The following is an 18,223-nucleotide window of genomic DNA, read 5'->3' on the forward strand; positions in this document are numbered from 1 at the left end:
ATTTTTAAGTTATTCTTTTCAGGTCAGAAATAGTAATAAAGAAGAAAATACTGGAGGTGGTATGTGCTGAATTGTGTTCCCAAAAAAGAAATGTTGAAGTCCTAACTCTTGGTACCTATGAACTTAAACTTGCCTAGAAATAGAGCCTTTGAAGATATTAACAATTAAGTTAATATGAGGTCATACTGGAGTAGGGTGGGTCCTAATCCAATCTGAGTAGCGTCCTTGTAAAAGAGAAAAGACACACACAGGCAGAGGAAGGGTGGTCATGTGAAGGTATATGTATAAGCCAACGAACACTTGGGACTTCCAGAATCTGGGAAAGACAAGAAATGGTCTTTTCCTAGTGACTTGAGATAGAACATGGGTTAGCTGACACACTGATTTGGACTTAAGGGCTGTGAGACAATAAATTTTCGTTCTTATAAGCCACCCAGTTTGTGGTATTTTGTTAAGTGGTCCTAGAAAACTAATACAGGAGGAGAAGGAAAAATAAACCAGCAATTATTGATCTTTCACCACGTGCCAAGCACTGACCAGAAATTTCTCTGGTATATCAATTAATCAGGGAGGTGCTAGGTCTTACTCATAGTGAAAGACTGGAACTAAGACAACCTGCTAGAAGATTTCAAGGTGACTGAATGATTGACAGGGGTTTCAGGCTATAAATGGCTGCCAGAAAAGCTTTCAACCTACAGCATACGGAGAGATCAAGAAGATAGATGTCAGGAAGAGGCTGAAAGAAGAGGTCGAATGGAAGTACACGAGCAAGACACTGAGAAGAAGAGGAGACTGTGGTCACAGAAGGAGATTTCTGAGTCTAAAATCTTGGGGATGGATCATTTCCCCATGGATGAAGTAGTTCAGGAAGTGGATCCTGCTTGCTGACTGTTAAAATAAAGGGAAATATTAGGTTTGAGAAAGTCAAGGAACTCTGACTTTACTTGGACTTTTTTTTTTTACCTCTAAGAATTCTTTTTTTTGTTGTTTGTTTGTTAAACAAGTTGAATAAATTTTTGAAAATCAACTAAAATCCAAACAACTAATATGATACTACTTAGGGTCCACTGGTGACACAGTGGTTAAGAGCTCAGCTGCTAACTAAGAGGTCAGCGGTTCGAATCCACCAGCTGCTCCTTAGAAACCCTATAGGGCAGTTCTACCCTGTCCTATAGGGTCACTATGAGTTGGAATCTGCTCGATGGCAACACTTAAGAGTTCACTGCGTTGTTTCAAAATCTCTGGTAAAGGAGAGTGTTCTAAATTAATCCTGTGCTTAAAGCTAAGGAGCCCTGGTGGCACAACAGTTAAAGTGCTTGGTTGCTCACCAAAAAGTTGACTCTTCAAACCTACCCAGCGTCTCCATTGGAGAAATACCTGGGGATCTGCTTCTGTAAAGATTATAGCCAAGAAAACCCTATGGGAGAATTCTACTCTGTCACATGGGGTCGTTATGAGATGGACTAGGCTCTACAACACCTAACAACAACACGCTTAAAACTTATAATGTTACAACTCCAAATACAGAGTCCAGTGTATCTATCAACAGCTAATATTCATCATCAATTTGTTCATCTGGCAATGGAATTCATTCATCTGAGATTTTTAAAGTTAATGTCTCCCTTTGCCCCTACCACCAGTATTCTGGCTCCACAGGAGGGGAAATAAAAAAATCTCTCACCTTTTAGATTCCATCCCTTTTATTCTGCCTCTTCTATCATTTTTCTTCCCTATTCATTCGTTTAATCTATATCATTTAGAGCAGAAAATGCCTTCTTCTATGAGGTTCCAAAACAGCATGCTGAAATATTGACTAGTGACTTTCTGTCATTAATATTTTTCCTATTATTTCTCCTTTTGGAAACTCATGAAAAAAAAAAAAGTCACATAAAGGGCAGTATTAGAATTCTCCTGTACCTTTGCTTTTGGTTTCTTTTTAAAATTTAAGATGCGTATGGATGTTAATGCAAATTTGGTGAAAATTATCTTTGAGATTTCTTACTATTTCCAAGTATTAATAATCTTTTTTTTTCTGACCAAGCTGTATTGGAGATTGAGATAATATATTTAGCAGTTTATGGCTCAGGAGTATATTCACTTTCAGAGGACCATATTAAGAACCCGCTCTTCCTTGGTTTCCCCTGCAGTAGTTTTAATCAGTCCGGCGTGATTATACTAATCACACTGATAGAGCTTCATCCTGGGTGACCACCTTCCCCCATCAGCAGATCTAATAAAACAACGGGGAAGGAAGTACCAGCAAAAAAAGTGGTTTGAAGTAATACCAGAGAAAGGGAGATTTTCTTAAGTGAGGCCTAGATAGTAAGGGATTGGTGGTAAAGTATAACTTCATCAGCGGAGCATATAATCAAGCTAATGGACCCCAGGTGGGTTTCATTTGCTCCATACACAAGGAGCAAGTTGGGACAATATTACCAGAACATATCTAAGATTCAGGGGACAAATGTGAAACATAAAACATTGGGGATAAAACACTAAAAACAAAAAAAAAACCCAAAAAACCTTGGAAATAAGGCTATAAACTGAATAAACAGATTTTTTGATGTCTTGCTATAACATTTCTGACCTAGTTTAATTATTTTTAATTTCTCTTTCTATAATTTTATTTTTTACTTCTTGTTCTCTTTTTTTTTCTTTTGCTTGTGTTCCCAGCAATTTTAAAATATTTTGGTGTGGTTGACAAAAACAGACGGGAATATTTAGAAAGCTAACCAGTGGAGCCCTGGTGGTGCAACTATTAAGAAGTAGGCTGCTAACCAAAAGGTTGGTGATTTGAACCCACCCAGTAGCTCTGAGGGAGAAACACCTGGCGACCTGTTTCTGTAAAGGTTACAGTCTAAAAAACTCTATGGAATAGTTCTGCCCTATCACTTGGGGTAGCTGTGAGTTGAAATTGACTCTGTGGAGCCTAACAAGAACTAACAACAGCTGAGGGGGGATTATTAACATGCTGTCCAGATAATTTGCCTGCTCAGATTAAAATGCAGATCCTAATTCAGTAGGTCTGAGGTTGGGCTCATGGTTCTGCATTTCTAAAAAGTTCCCAGGGGATGTTGAAATTGCTAACATCATTTAGTAGATTTTGGCTCCACTCTTTGTTTCCTTCTTTTATATATCTAATAGCTCCCCTGGGTAACAGATGAAATGAAAAATCTGGAAATACTCTCGAATTACCTGAGACAATATCTGTATACTTAGTGATTTGTCTCAAGTAAAGTCCAGTGTATACTTGGACAATTGCATGACTCTTGTTCTGTAGAAAGTGTTGTAATAAACTCACCGTGATAGTAACAATACCCATTACCTTGGAGTCAATTCCAACTCATAATGATCCTACATGACAGACTAGAACTGCCCACCAGGGTTTCCAAGGGGCAGCTGGTGAATTCGAACTGCCAACCTTTTAGTTAGCAGTCAAGCTCTTAACCAGTACACTACCAGGGCTCCAGCAACATAAAAATAACAGGACAAATATTGACAGGGTGTCAGGTTTTGGGGAAAAGTTACTAAAAACAAAATCTACTTCCAACCCAGAAAACCTCTCCACATAAATAGAAGAGAAAGAAAAGTTTTATTACTGAATAAGCATTAAGTCAGAATGTGATACATCACAGGCAGTAAGCTAAAGAGATTGCAAAGATAGAAAGAAATTTTAACTATTATATAAGCAAGGGAGTACGATCATTAAATTCATATTTGCAATATAATTGTTAATTTACTAATCTTAAAAAAAAAAAAAAAAAACTTTGAGATAGAGCTGGGTCACCTGAGTTTATGCTAATTTCCTTCCAGGAAAAATAGGAAGGTAGAAGAGAATTACCCCAAGTTATACTTAGATACTTTTTAGAAAGACAAAGAATTTACAAGTTATCTAAAGTGAATTTTAAAGAAAGCAATGGAGGAGGGGAGCTCCTTTCCCTTTTTTAACCAGGGGAATTTTTATTGTTTGTACTTGTCCTGGAAACTCTGGTGGCTTAGCGGTTAAATGCTAGACTGCTAACCAAAGGGTCAGTGGTTTGAATCTGCCAGCCACTCCTTGGAAACTCTATGGGGCAGTTCTACTCTGTCCTATAGGGTTGAATTAACTCTGCATCAGTGGGTTTTTGTTTCTTTGGGTACTTGTCCTTACACAAGAAACCCTGGTGATGTAGTGGTTAAGAGCTACGGCTGCTAACCAAAAGAGAGGCAGTTCAAATCCACCAGGCACCCCTTGGGAGCCCTATGTGGCGGTTCTATTCTGTCCTACAGGTTTGCTATGAGTCGGAATCAACTCGACAGCAAAGGGTTTGGTTTGTTTTTTTTTGTCCTTACACAGGACACTTGCATTATATTCTATTCTCTGCATCTAATTGGTTATATTAGATTAATAAGCTCTCGGTACTCTTTACACTTGGTGGTGAAAAGCCAATGAGCATAAGATAAACCTGTTCAGGGTAAGACGCCATTTCCAGTATTTACTGGACTTTGAATAATAAATGCAGATCTTCCTGCAAACATCTCTTCTGAGGTTTTTTTTGTTTTTTTAATTGGAAGATAACTCTTTGAGATCCATTAAAGCCTAAGGACTTTTAATTACTCTTAAAACCTCCTTTTTTTTTCTGTCTTACAATGCAGATCTATTATGACATTAGAGACCACACCCACGGGTCCCAGATGATCAATTATTTCCTTTGCCTGGGTTTTTTGTTATGCAACCCAGCTAGGGTGCTCTGCTACATGGTGGCTTGCAAGATAAATTGCCTCCCTTTGGCTGTGTCGTTTTCTTCAATTATACAAACAGCAGCCGGAAAACCTGGAGGAGATGAGAACTACAAGAATTCTGGGAGATGCTAACGATTTGCACTTGTATTATTAGTCTCTGGAGGCTCTTAAACCTCAGAGTCCCTCATGGCATTGTCAGAATGGCAAAGTGACACAGAAGCAGCCAGCTCAGCAGTCAGGCATCATTCAGCCGCCCAGGATGATGCTCTCCCTGTGCACAAGGCTGTTGGCCTCCAGAGTCCTGCAATCTGAGGAGGAATCAGCAGACACTGCCTGGCCATGATGGCTTTAAATATATCTAACCAGTCTGGAGGGCTGATTGCTGTGAAAAACCTTGTTACCCGGGAAGGGAGTCCTATCTTTCTCTAATAAAACAGGATGTAGTTACTGTACCACTTGCTTCCTAAAGCGCTCTCCTTTGTATTATAATTTTTTTTTGAAAGTGCAAATTTGGGAAAGTCTTTGGAGACACCAGGCTTATCAACTCTATTCATCTTCTGGCTGAATGAATTTCTTTATCAAAGTAATGCTCTTGGCTAGAGGAACCCCTGAGACTATAGCCTTGTGACACACTTAAAACTTGGAACTCAAACCACTCTTGGAGGTCACCTATCAGCCAAAAGACAAAGTAGCTCATAACAGAATCAACTTGAGGGCAATGGTTTTTGTGTGTGTGTGTGTGAGTAATGTGCTCCTCTAAACAATCATCTAAATGAGACCTAATGGTCAACATTGTCCCTAGATGAGAAGGTAATGGGGGGTGGGGGTGTGGAGCTGGGGGCAAGGAAGCTAGATTAAAAGGAAACAGAACAATCAGGATGTAAATAATGAGAAAACTGACATACTGTAAAATGTGTAACCAATGTCACTGAATAATACGTATAGAAATTGTTAAATGAGAACCTAATTTGCTATGCAAATTTTCTCTAAAATCAAAATAAAATATTAAAAAAAAATAATGCTCTTGCAATACTATTTTGTTTGCAGTCCTCCAAGGAGAGAGCTTTTTATCTCTCTATTCTGCTCCATTAAGAGTGACACACATGTTGATATGATTGTCAAAAACAAAGAAAAATTTCTAAGATAGGACAGACTGAAGCAACAGTTAAGGGTAAAAATTCCCCAGTAAAACCTTTAGTACTATGATTAGGCAGTATCTCAACTTGCACTAGCAATGTGTTCTGAACCAACTTTTGAGGGCACACAGGATTCACTCCTGGAGAAAAGTGAACATTAACTGACAGTATATAGTAAAAAGCAAAGCAATCCACATATCAGAGGGGGTTGTGCATTAGCAGACAGGAAAGTGTGAGCTAGACTTCGGTGTAGTACCCAAGATGTGAAATAGAACATATGGAAATGGCATGGTTTTCAAGCTGGACACCAAAACCAAAAACCAAACCCAGTGCCATCGAATCGATTCCAACTCATAGCGACCCTATAGGACAGAGTAGAACTGCTCCATAGAGTTTCCATGGAGCACCTGGTGGATTTGAACTGCTGACCCTTTGGTTAGCAGCCATAGCACTTAACCACTACTCCGCCAGGGTTTTCAAGCTGGACACATCTGCTATAAAATAAAGATCTATTTTGTAGCCTTGGGCACATTACTTTGTACTTCTATTATCCATTTACTCATTCGTAAAATGGGGGTAATGGTACCTGTTGAAAAGATCAAATGAGCTTGGGAGAAGTTAATTTCCTAGTATATAACATGTGGCCCATAAATGTTCTCTTTGCTAATATTTTTTCATCCTCAGGCAGAGCTTGCAGTTCCCTTCTTTGTTTATATCTCTATTATGATTCTTATGGAGCCCTGGTGGTACAGCGGTTTAAAGCCCAGCTGCTAACCAAAAGGTCAGCAGTTCAAACCCACCAGCTGCTCCTTGGAAAGTCTATGGGACAGTTCTACTGTGTCCTGTAGGGGTTGCTATGAATCAGAATCAACTTGGCAGCAATGGGTGTGTACGGTGATGATTTTTATAACATTTCAGGGAAATTATTTAAGTTCAAGTTTATTAAGGTTTTGATTCTCTCTTGGACAGAGACTATGTCTTATGATATTAAGATATTTATTTTAGGGTCAAAATACTTAGTGTTTTAGCTAGTACTGCTATAACACAAATACCACAAGTGGATGGCTCTAAAAAACAGAGATTTATTTCTCGTAGTTTCGGAGGCTAGAAGTCCAAATTCAGGACACCAGCCTTAAGGGAAGGCTCTCTCTCTCTCTGTTGGATCTTGGGGAAAATCTTTGCCTCAACCTCTCTAGCCAGCCATCCTTAGAGATCTTGGGCTTGTTGACTGATCTACCTCCATTGTTTTCAGATAGTGTCAGTCTTCCCCCTGTGGCTGCCTTCTTCTGTGCCTCATCTGCTCTTTTGTATCTCAAAAGTGATTGCCTTAAGACATACCCTACTCTAACATGGCATCATTAATATAAAAAAGAAAACCCTATTCCAAAATGGGATTACATCCACAAGAATATTATTGTTGTGTGCCATGGGTTCCAACTCATAGCAGTCTTATATGACAGAGTAGAATTGCCTCATAGGGCTTCCTAGACAGTAATCTTTACAGAAGCAGACTGCCAGGTCTTTCCTCCCATGGAGCATAGGCTGGGGCGGGGGGAGGTTCAAATAGCCAATCTTTTGTTTAGTAGTTAAGCTCTGAACCGTTGTGCAACCAGGGGTCTTTTCCACAGGTATAAAACTAAACCAAACCCACTGCCATCAAGTCTATTCTGACTCATAGTGACCCTATAGGAGAGAGTAGAACTGTCCCACAGAGTTTCCAAGGAGTGCCTGGCAGATTCGAACTGCTGACCTCTTGGTTAGCTGCCATAGCACTTACCCACTATGCCACTAGGGTTTGCTCCACAGGTATAGGGGTTAGGATTTACAACATACAGTTTTGGGGGACATCATTCTATCAAAAACACTTGGATTCGACCAATAGATTTTTTTTTTTTTTTTTGCTAGTAAAAATGAGAATGGTAATGTTTCTCAAATAAAGAACAGGTGAGAAACTCTAATAGGTACCCTCCCTTGCACAGTGCCTGGCATAGAGTGGTTGCTATGTGGATGTTAGTTCCACTAGCTCATTCTAATATGTTAGTTTCTTTCTTCTTTTGCATGGGCATAGGCAAGCAGTGTCTGACACACTGAATATGCAATATCATTTGTCTAATGAATGCGAGAATCTATGAATAAGTAAGTGAATGTATAAGTAAAATGGAGCATTAAAAAGAAAGTCGGAGATTTCAGTTTGAAAACTGACTTTGAGCTTGACCACGTAGCTATGTGACCTTGAGAAGACACTCCAACACTCTGGGTCCCAGGGTCTGTAATAGTAGAGGAACTGAGTTAGACTAGATATGTCTTCTAGGTTTACCTACACGGCAAAAACAACAAAAAAAGAGGTCTGTCAACATCTAAAGGTTTTGATTCATATGAAAACCTACTTTCCAGCAATGCTAAAAATAAAAAATAAAAAAAAAACATGATAAATGATAGATGTTGTTAGGTGCTATTCACTCATAGTGACCCTATGTACCACAGAACGAAACACTGCCCTGTCCTGTGCCATGCTCACAGTTGTTGTTCTGCTTGAGCCCATTATTTCAGCCTCTGTGTCAATCCATCTCATTGAGGGTTTTCCTCTTTTCTGCTGACTCTGTACTTTACCATGCATAATGTCCTTTTCCAGGGATCGGTCCCTCCTGATAACATGCCCAAAGTATATAAGAAGCAGTCTTGCCATCCTTGCTTCTAAGGAGCATTCTGGCTATACTTTTTCCAAGACAGATTTGTTCATTCTTTTGGCAGTCCATGGTAGATTCAATATTCTTTGCCAACAGCATAAATAAAAAAATTTTTTTTTTAATAGAAGGCATCAATTCTTTCTTGGTCGTCCTTATTCATTAATCAGCTTTCACATGCATTTGAGGTGACTGAAAACATCATGGCTTGGGTCAGGAGCACCTTATTCCTTAAAATGTCATTTTTGTTTTTTGACACTTTAAAGAGGTCTTTTGCAGCAGATTTCCCCAGCACAATGCATCTTTTGAATTCTTTACTGCTGCTTCCACATGTGTTGATTGCGGATCCAAGTAAAATGAAATCCTTGACAACTTCAATCTTTTCTCTGTTTACCATGATGTTGCTTATTGGTCTAGTTGTGAGGATTTTTGTTTTCTTTATGTTGAGATATAGTTCTTAATGAAGGCTGTGGTCTTTAATCTTCATCGGTAAGTACTTCAAGTCCTCTTCACTTTCAGCAAGCAAGGTTGTGTCATAACACAGGTTGTTAATGAGCCTTCCTTCAATCCTGATGCCCCATTCTTCTTCATATAGTTCAGCCTCTCGGATTATTTGCTCAGCATACAGATTGAATAGGTATGGTGAAAGGATGCAACCCTGACACACACCTTTCCTGACTTTAAACCAATCAGTATCCCCTTGTGTGTCCAAACAACTGCCTCTTGATCTATGTACAGGTTCCTCATGTGCACAATTAAGTGTCCTGGAATTCCCATTTTCCACAATGTTATCCGTAATTTGTTATGATCCACACAGTTGAATGCCTTTACATAGTCAATAAAACACAGACAGACTTCCTTCTGGTATTCTCTGCTTTCATCCAGGATCCATCTGACATCAGCTATGATATCCCTGGTTCCATTTCTTCTTTTAAATCCAGCTTGAAATTCTGGAAGTTCCCTGTCTATATACTGCTGCAACTGCTTTTGAATGATCATCAGCAAAGTTTTCTTGAGTGTGGTATTAATTTCGATAATTACCACATTCAATTGGATCACCTTTTTGGGAATAGTCATTAATATGGATTTCTTCCAGTCGGTTGGCCAGGTAACTGTCTTCCAAATTTCTTGGCATAGATGTGCAAGCACTTCCAGCACTGCATCCATTTGTTGAAACTATTCTGTCAGTTCCTGGAGCTTTGTTTTTCACCAATGACTTCAGTGCAGCTTGGATTTCTTATTTCAGTACTATCGGTTCCTGATCATATGCTACCTTTTGAAATGGTTGAACATCGACCAATTCTTTTTGGTATAATGACTCTGTGTATACCTTCCATCTTTTGATGCTTCCTGCATCCTTTAATATTTTCCCCATAGAATCTTTCACTATTTAAACTTGAGTTTTGAATTTTTTTTTTCAGTTCTTTCAGCTTGAAAAATACTGAGTGTGTTCTTTCGTTTTGGTTTTCTATCTCCAGCTCTTTCCACATGTGATTGTAATCTTTTACTTTGTCTTCTCGAGCCACCCTTTGAAATCTTCTGTTCAGTCCTTTTACTTCATCGTTTCCTCCATTTGCTTTAGCTGCTCGACGTTCGAGAGCAAGTTTCATAGTCTCCTCTGACATCATGCTTTTTAATGACCTCTTGCTTTCTTCATGTATGATGTCCTTATGTCATTCCACAACTTGTCTGATCTTTGGTCATTAGTGTTCAACACGTCAAATCTATTCTTCAGATGGTCTCTAAATTCAGGTGAGGTATACTTAAGATTGTATGTTGGCTCTTGTGGACTTGTCCTAATTTTCTTCAGTTTCAACTTGAACTTGCGTATGAGCAATTGATGGTTTATTCTACATTTCGCCCCTGGCCTTGTTCTGACTGATGATTTTGAGCTTTTCCATCATCTCTTTCCACAGATATAATCAATTTGATTTCTGTGTATTCCATCTGGCAAGGGCCATGTGTACAGTAGCCACTTAAGTTGCTGAAAAAAGGTATTTGCAATGAAGAAGTCATTGGTCTTAAAAATTCTATCATTGGATCTCTGGCATTGTTTCTATCGACAAGGCCATATTTTCCAACTAACGATCCTTCTTTGTTTCCAACTTTCGCATTCCAACCACCTAAAATTATCAATGCATCCTGATTGCATGTTTGATCAATTTCAGACTGCAGAAGGTGGTAAAAATCTTCAATTTCTTTATCTTTTGCCTTATTGGTAGGTACATTAATTTGAATAATAGTTGTGTTAACTGGTTTCCTTTGTAGGTGTATTGATATTATTCTATCATTGTCAGTGTTTACTTCAGGATAGATCTTGAAATGTTCTTTTTGACGATGAATGCAAAGCCATTCCTCTTCAAGTTGCCATTTCTGGTAAAGCAGACCATATGATTGTCTGATTCAGAATCGCCAATGCCGGTATACTTCAGCTCACTAATGACCAGGATATTGGTGTTTATGCATTCCATTTCATTTTTGATGATTTCCAATTTTCCTACATTCATACTTCGTACAAATATTCTGATTATTAATGGATGTTTGCAGCTGTTTCTTCTCATTTTGAGTTGTGCCACATCACCAAATTATGGTCCTGAAAGCTTGACTCCATCCACGTCATTAGGATCGACTCTACTTTGAGCAGGCAGCCCTTCTGCAGTTGTCTTCTGAGTGCCTACCAACCTGGAGGGGGGAGGCCATCTTCTGGCACTATATCAGACAATGTTCCACTGGTATTCATAAGGTTTTCACTAGCTAATTCTTTTCAGAAGTAGACAGCTGGGTCCTGCTTCATAGTCTGTCTTACTCTGGAAGCTCAGCTGAAACCTATCCACCATGGGTGACCCTGCTGGTATTTGAACACCAGTGGCATAGCTTCCAGTTTCACAGCAACATGAAAGACCCCACAGCATGACAAAATGACAAACAGGTTGGGGAAATGATAGCATACATGTGTTTTTCTCTAACTTTGTAAGCATGAATGCAAAAGATTAAGAGGTCTTTGAAAGACACTGCAAATGGGTGTATTCACCTGTTTAACAAAAAGAAACTAGTTTTGGTTAGTGGAAAACAAGACAGTATAATATCAGTCTAACATTTTAGACCTGCTAAAAGTTAGTTACTTTCTTTCAAGAGTCTCTTCACAGTGATGGGCTTCTGAGGTCTTAGGATGAACAACATGATTTGGCTACTTCTATAAAACAACATATATCTGCTAAACCATGTGGTGCCTTTAACACAGTACTTTTCTACCTGTGACTCCTAGACCGGCAGCATCATCAACTCCTGGAAATTTGTTAGAAATGAAAATTCCCAGGCTTTGCCCCAGGCAGCCTGAATCAGAAATTCTCTGGTTGGGGCCCAAAAGTTGAAATCCAGGTGATTTTAATGCACACTAAAGTCTGAGAATCACTGCATTAAAAAAAACCAAAATCTTAAATGCTGACCAGTTTTCTGAACTGTACCTATCCACTGGTCAAAATTATCCTTTTTCTTTTATTTTTTATTGTGCTTTAAGTGAAAGTTTACAAATCAAGTCAGTCTCTCTCACACAAAAACTTATATATGCCTTGCTACATATTCCCAATTGCTCTCTCCCTAATAAGACAGCCTGCTCCCTCCCTCCACTCTCTCTTTTTTCGTATCCATTTCGCCAGCTTCTAACCCCCTCTACCTTCTCATCTACCCTCTGGGGAGGAAATGCCAACATAGTCTCAAGTGTCCACCTGATCCAAGAAGCTCACTCCTCACCAGCAACCCTCTCCATCCCATTGTCCCGTCCAATCCCTGTCTGAAGAGTTGGTTTCAGGAAAGGTTCCTGTACTGAGGCAACAGAAGGTCTGGGGGCCATGACCACCAGCATCCTTCTAGTCTCAGTCAGACCATTGAGTCTGGTCTTTTTATGAGAATTTGGGGTCTGCATCCCACTGCTCTCCTGCTCCCTCAGGGGTTCTCTGTTGTATTCCCTGAAAGGGCAGTTATCGGTTGTAGCTGGTCACTATCTAGTTCTCCTGGTCTCAAGCTGATGTAGTCTCTGGTTTATGTGGCCCTTTCTGTCTCTTGGGCTCCTAATTACTTTGTGTCCTTGGTGTTCTTCATTCTCCTTTGATCCAGGTGGGCTGAAACCAGTTGATGCATCTTAAATGGCCGCTTGCTAGTGTTTAAGACCTCAGACGCCACTCTTCAATGTGGGATGCAGAATGTTTTCTTAATAGATTTTATTATGCCAATTGCCTTAGAGGTCCCCTGAAACCATGGTCCCCAAACCCCCGCCCCCACTATGCTGGCCTTCAAAGCATTCAGTTTATTCAGGAAACTTCTCTGCTTTTGGCTTAGTCCAGTTGTGCTGACCTCGCCTGTATTGTGTGTTGTCTTTCCCATCACCTAAAGTAGTTCTTATCTACTATCTAATTAGTGAATACCCCTCTCCCATCCTCCTTCCCTCCCTACTCTTGTAGCCATCAAAGAATATTTTCTTCTCTGTTTAAACTATTTCTCGAGTTCTTATAATAGTGGTCTTATAAAATATTTGTCCTTTTGCAACTAATTTCACTCAGCATAATGCCTTCCAGATTCCTCCATGTTATGAAATATGTTTTACAGATTCATAACTGTTCTTTATCGAAGCATAGTATTCCATTGTGTGAATATACCATGATTTATTTATCCATTCATCTGTTGGTGGACACCTTAGTTGCAAAATTGTTCTTAATGAAGTTCTTTCTCATAAAAAATAGCAGCTATTTCAATATGTAAACGTATACTGAATATATGTATATAAACCAATTGTTGTCAAGTCAGTTCTGACTCAGGGCAACCTCATGTGTTGCAAAGTAGAACTGTTCCGTAGGGTTTTCTCAGCTGTAATTTTATAAAAGAAGATTGTCAGGTCTTCTTTCATATTACTCCTGGCGGGTTCAAGCCACCAACCTTCAGGTTAATACTCAAGCACAAACTGTCCAACCTAGGACTGCACATACACACACATACACACACATACACAAATACATATATACATAGATATAAAAATAGATATATGTATAAACACTACATAAAAATAGTATAAATGCTCAAAAGCTCAGATAATCCCTGTATTCTTTCATTCTCTAAACATACCAATTATCCTATATCTTTATTTGAAAAATCAGTGAAGTGATCAGATTTAAAGACGACTAAAATTATTTCCCCCCATGTGCCTGTCATTTTGTCATACTGTGAGGGCTTGCATGTTGCTGTGAAGCTGGAAGCTATGCCACCAGTATTCAGACACCGGCAGGGTCACCCAGGGGGACAGGTTTCAGCTGAGCTTCGAGAGTAAGACAGGCTAGGAAAATGGACCCATCAGTCTACTTCAGAAAAGCATTAGCCAGTGAAAACCTTATGAATAGCAGTGAAACATTGTCTGATGTAGTGCTGGAAGATGAGCCACCCAGGTTGGAAGGCACTCAAAAGATGACTGGGGAAGAGCTGCCTCCTCAAAGTAGAACCCAGTGTCGTTGAGTTGATACCGACTAACAGCAGTCGACCTTAATGACGTGGATGGAGTAAAGCTTTTGGGACCTTCATTTCCTGATGTAGCACTACTCAAAAAGAGAAGAAACAGCTGAAAACATCCTTTAATAATCGGAACCTGGAATGTACAAAGTATGAATCTAGGAAAATTGGAAATTGTCAAAAATGAAATGGTGCACACAAACATTGATATCTTAGGCATTAGTGAGCTGAAATGGACTGGAATTGGCAATTTTGAACCAGACAATCACATAGTCTACTATGCTGAGAATTACAACTTGAAGAGGAATGGCTTTGCATTTGTCGTCAAAAAGAACTTTTCAATATCTATCCTGAAGTTCAACACTGTCAGTGATAGGATAATACCCATATGCCTACAAGGAAGACCAGTTAATACGACTATTATTCAAATTTACGCACCAACCACTAGGGCGAAGGATGAAGAAATAGAAGATTTATATCTGCCGCTACAGTCTGAAATTGATTGAACATTCAATCAAGATGCATTGATAATTACTGGAGATTGGAATACGAAAGTTGGAAGAAAAGAAGGATCAGAAGTTGGAAAATATGGCCTTGGTGATAGAAACAATGCTGGAGATTGAATGATAGAATTTTGCAGGACCAACAGCTTCTTCATTGCAAATACCTTCTTTCACCAACATAAACGGTGGCTATTTTTTTATATACATGGACCTTGCCAGATGGAACACACAGAAATCAAATTGACTATATCTGTGGAAAGAGACGATGGAAAACTCAATATCATCGGTCAGAACAAGGCCAGGGGCCGACTATGGAATGGACCATCAGTTGCTCATATGCAAGTTCAAGCTGAAACTGAAGAAAATCAGAGCAAGTCCATGAGAGACAAAACATGACCTTGAGTATATCCCACCTGAATTTAGAGACCATCTGAAGCATAGATTTGATGCATTGAACACTAGTGACTGAAGACCAGATGAGTTGTGGAATGACATAAGGACATCATACATGAAGAAATCAAGAGGTCATTGAAAAGAGAGGAAAAAAAGAAAAGACCAAGATGGATGTCAGAGGAGACTCTGAAACTTGCTCTCTAACGTCAAGCAGCTAAAACAAAAGGAAGAATTGATGAAGTAAAAGAACTGAACAGAAGATTTCAAAGGGCATCTCTAGAAGACAAAGTATTATAATGACATGTGCAAAGAGCTTGAGAGGGAAAACCAAAAGGGAAGAACACTCCCAGCATTTCTCAAGCTGAAAGCACTGAAGAAAAAATTCAAGCCTCAAGTTGTGCTAGTGAAGGATTCTATGGGGAAAATATTAAATGATGCAGGAAGCATCAAAAGAAGATGGAAGGATACACAGAGCCATTATACCAAAAAGAATTAGTCGAAGTTCAACCATTTCAAGAGGTGGCATATGATCAGGAACCAATGGTACTGAAGGAAGAAGTCCGAGCTGGTCTGAAGGCATTGGCGAAAAACAAGGCTACAGGAATTGATGGAATATCAATTGAGATGTTTCAACAAACATATGCAGTGCTGGAGGTGCTCACTCATCTATGCCAAGAAATATGGAAGACAGCTTCCTGGCCAGGTGCCTGGAAGAGATCCATATTTATGCCTATTCCCAAGAAAGTTGATCCAACTGAATGTGGAAATTATAGAACAATATTTAATCATTAATATCATGCACAAGCAAAATTTTGCTGAAGATCATTCAAAAATAGCTACAGCAGTATATCAACAGGGAACTGCCAAAAATTCAGCCTGGTTTCAGAAGAGGATGTGGAACCAGAGATAGATATCATTGCTGATGTCAGATGGATCTGGCTGAAAGCAGGGAATACCAGAAGGAAGTTTACCTGTGTTTTATTGACTATGCAAGGGCATTCGACTGTGTGGATCATAACATATTATGGATAACATTGCAAAGAATAGGAATTCTAGAACACTTAATCGTGTTCATGAGGAATCTTTACATAGACCAAGAGGTGGTTGTTCGGACAGAACGAGGGGATGCTGATTGGTTTAAAGTCAGGAAAGGTGTGTGTCAGGGTTGTATTCTTTCACCATACCTATTCAATCTGTAAGCTGAGCAAATATTATGAGAAGCTGTACTATATGAAGAAGAATGGGGCATCAGGATTGGCGGAAAACTCATTAACAACCTGAGTTATGCAGATGACACAACCTTGCTTGCTGAAAATGAAGAGGACTTGAAGCACTTACTGATGAAGATCAAAGACCACAGCCTTCACTATGGACTGCACCTCAACATAAAGAAAACAAAAATCCTCACAACTGGACCAATGAGCAACATCATGATAAACAGAGAAAAGATTGAAGTTGTCAAGGATTTCATTTTACTTTGTTCCACAATCAACAGCCATGGAAGCAGCAGTCAGGAAATCAAAAGACGCATTGCATTGGGTAAATCTGCTGTAAAGGGCCTCTTTAAAGTGTTGAAGAGGAAAGATGTCACCTTGAAGACTAAGATGAGCCTGACCTAAGGCATGGTATTTTCAATCACATCATATGCATGTGAAAGCTCGACAATAAATAAGGAAGATCAAAGAAGAATTGACCCCTTGAATTGTGATGTTGGCGAAGAATATTGAATATACCATGGACTGTCAAAAGAAAGAACAGATCCATCTTAGAAGAAGTACAACCAGAATGCTCCTTAGAAGCAAGGATGGCCAGACTGCATCTTACATGCTTTGGACATGCTGTCAAGAGGGATCAGTCCCTAGGGAAGGACATCATGCTTGGCAGCGTACAGTGTCAGCGGAAAAGAGGAAGACCCTCAAGAGGTGGATTGACACAGTGGCTGCAACAATGAGCTCAAGCATAGCGACTGTAAGGATGGCTCAGGACCTGACAGTGTTTTGTTCTGTTGTGCTTAGGGTTGCTACAAGTTGGAACCAACTCAATGGCATCTAACAGCAACAACAGTCATTTCATTTTTGCCCATCGGTAGAACAGATACCTGTATTCTTCTTTCTTCACTCTCCTTTTAAAAATATGCTCTCAAACATTAGGGCGAACAAGATTTCTGAAGAATTTGAGATGAAATCACTTTGCTTTGTATACTAAGGCACTGATAGCCATATTGTATTTGAACTTAGAGTGTCTACAACGTCTAAATCAACACATTTCCTTTGTCATTGTTGATGTAGAAGGTGAGATTGACAGCAGCAGGTGTGACTGGTTGTCTTTTTCATGCTATTTGTGTGTTTCTATTTCCCATCCTCCACTCTCCTTTAGTTTTAGAAATAACGAGAAAGATTTCTCTCCTCTATACTTTTCATCATAGTTAGAAAGAATAGAAAATCCTCATTAAAACAAGGAAGTGATTTTGGTGTGATTAATTAGTTCTCAGGACCATTGACATCCACACTTAATGAAAACACTCAGCTGCCCTCAACTCTGGTTATAAAATGAAGTTATTTGCCCCTTTTTTCAGTAACTGTGCAAGTATAGAGGGAGCAGTATTTTGGCACACCCAGACTTAGATGAATGACTTGTTTCATCTTGTGCTGCAGCTGGATCAATTTGGTCACCAGGACTAGGCAGATTTCATCTGAACCTTTTGACAGAAATTCATTTGGCACAGAGAAATCGTTGACGAGTTTGCAATGCCTGTTGTCAATTAAATGAATAAAAACATCGAAAAAGGAGAAATCCTTCACTTAGGCAAACATGATGGAGGAGAAACAAACGAAGGCTCACCAAACATTTCAAGCTATTCTGTCAAAGAAATGCATTTTGTGGCTAATTGATCACTGTAGCTGACTAATGCGTGTGGTCAACAGCTTAACATGATGTCTGACCTGGGCCAGTCCTTTGTTTCTCAAGAGTTGGATATATAGTAACAAATATTCATATCATCATTTTTAATTACAAAAGGAAATATATATATATAATTCATTTGTACATGATATCTCTTTAGATTGATTTACAGAATTGATCTTGTTCAGCGTTCTTCACCAGGTTGTATTATTACTGCTCATTTGAACTGAAAGTAGGTATCCAAAATCACATGAATCATCACAATAAGGTTTTTAAGCTCTAACTAAAACCAAAAGTAAAACAGTAGAGGTTTGGATTTTAGGTAATAGGGATAAGATACTTTATTGTAGCTCAAAAGGAAGCTACACATTCACTGGCAACAGATAAATAT

Source organism: Elephas maximus, chromosome 5, assembly GCF_024166365.1.
Source record: "Elephas maximus indicus isolate mEleMax1 chromosome 5, mEleMax1 primary haplotype, whole genome shotgun sequence".
Lineage (NCBI taxonomy): Eukaryota > Metazoa > Chordata > Mammalia > Proboscidea > Elephantidae > Elephas > Elephas maximus.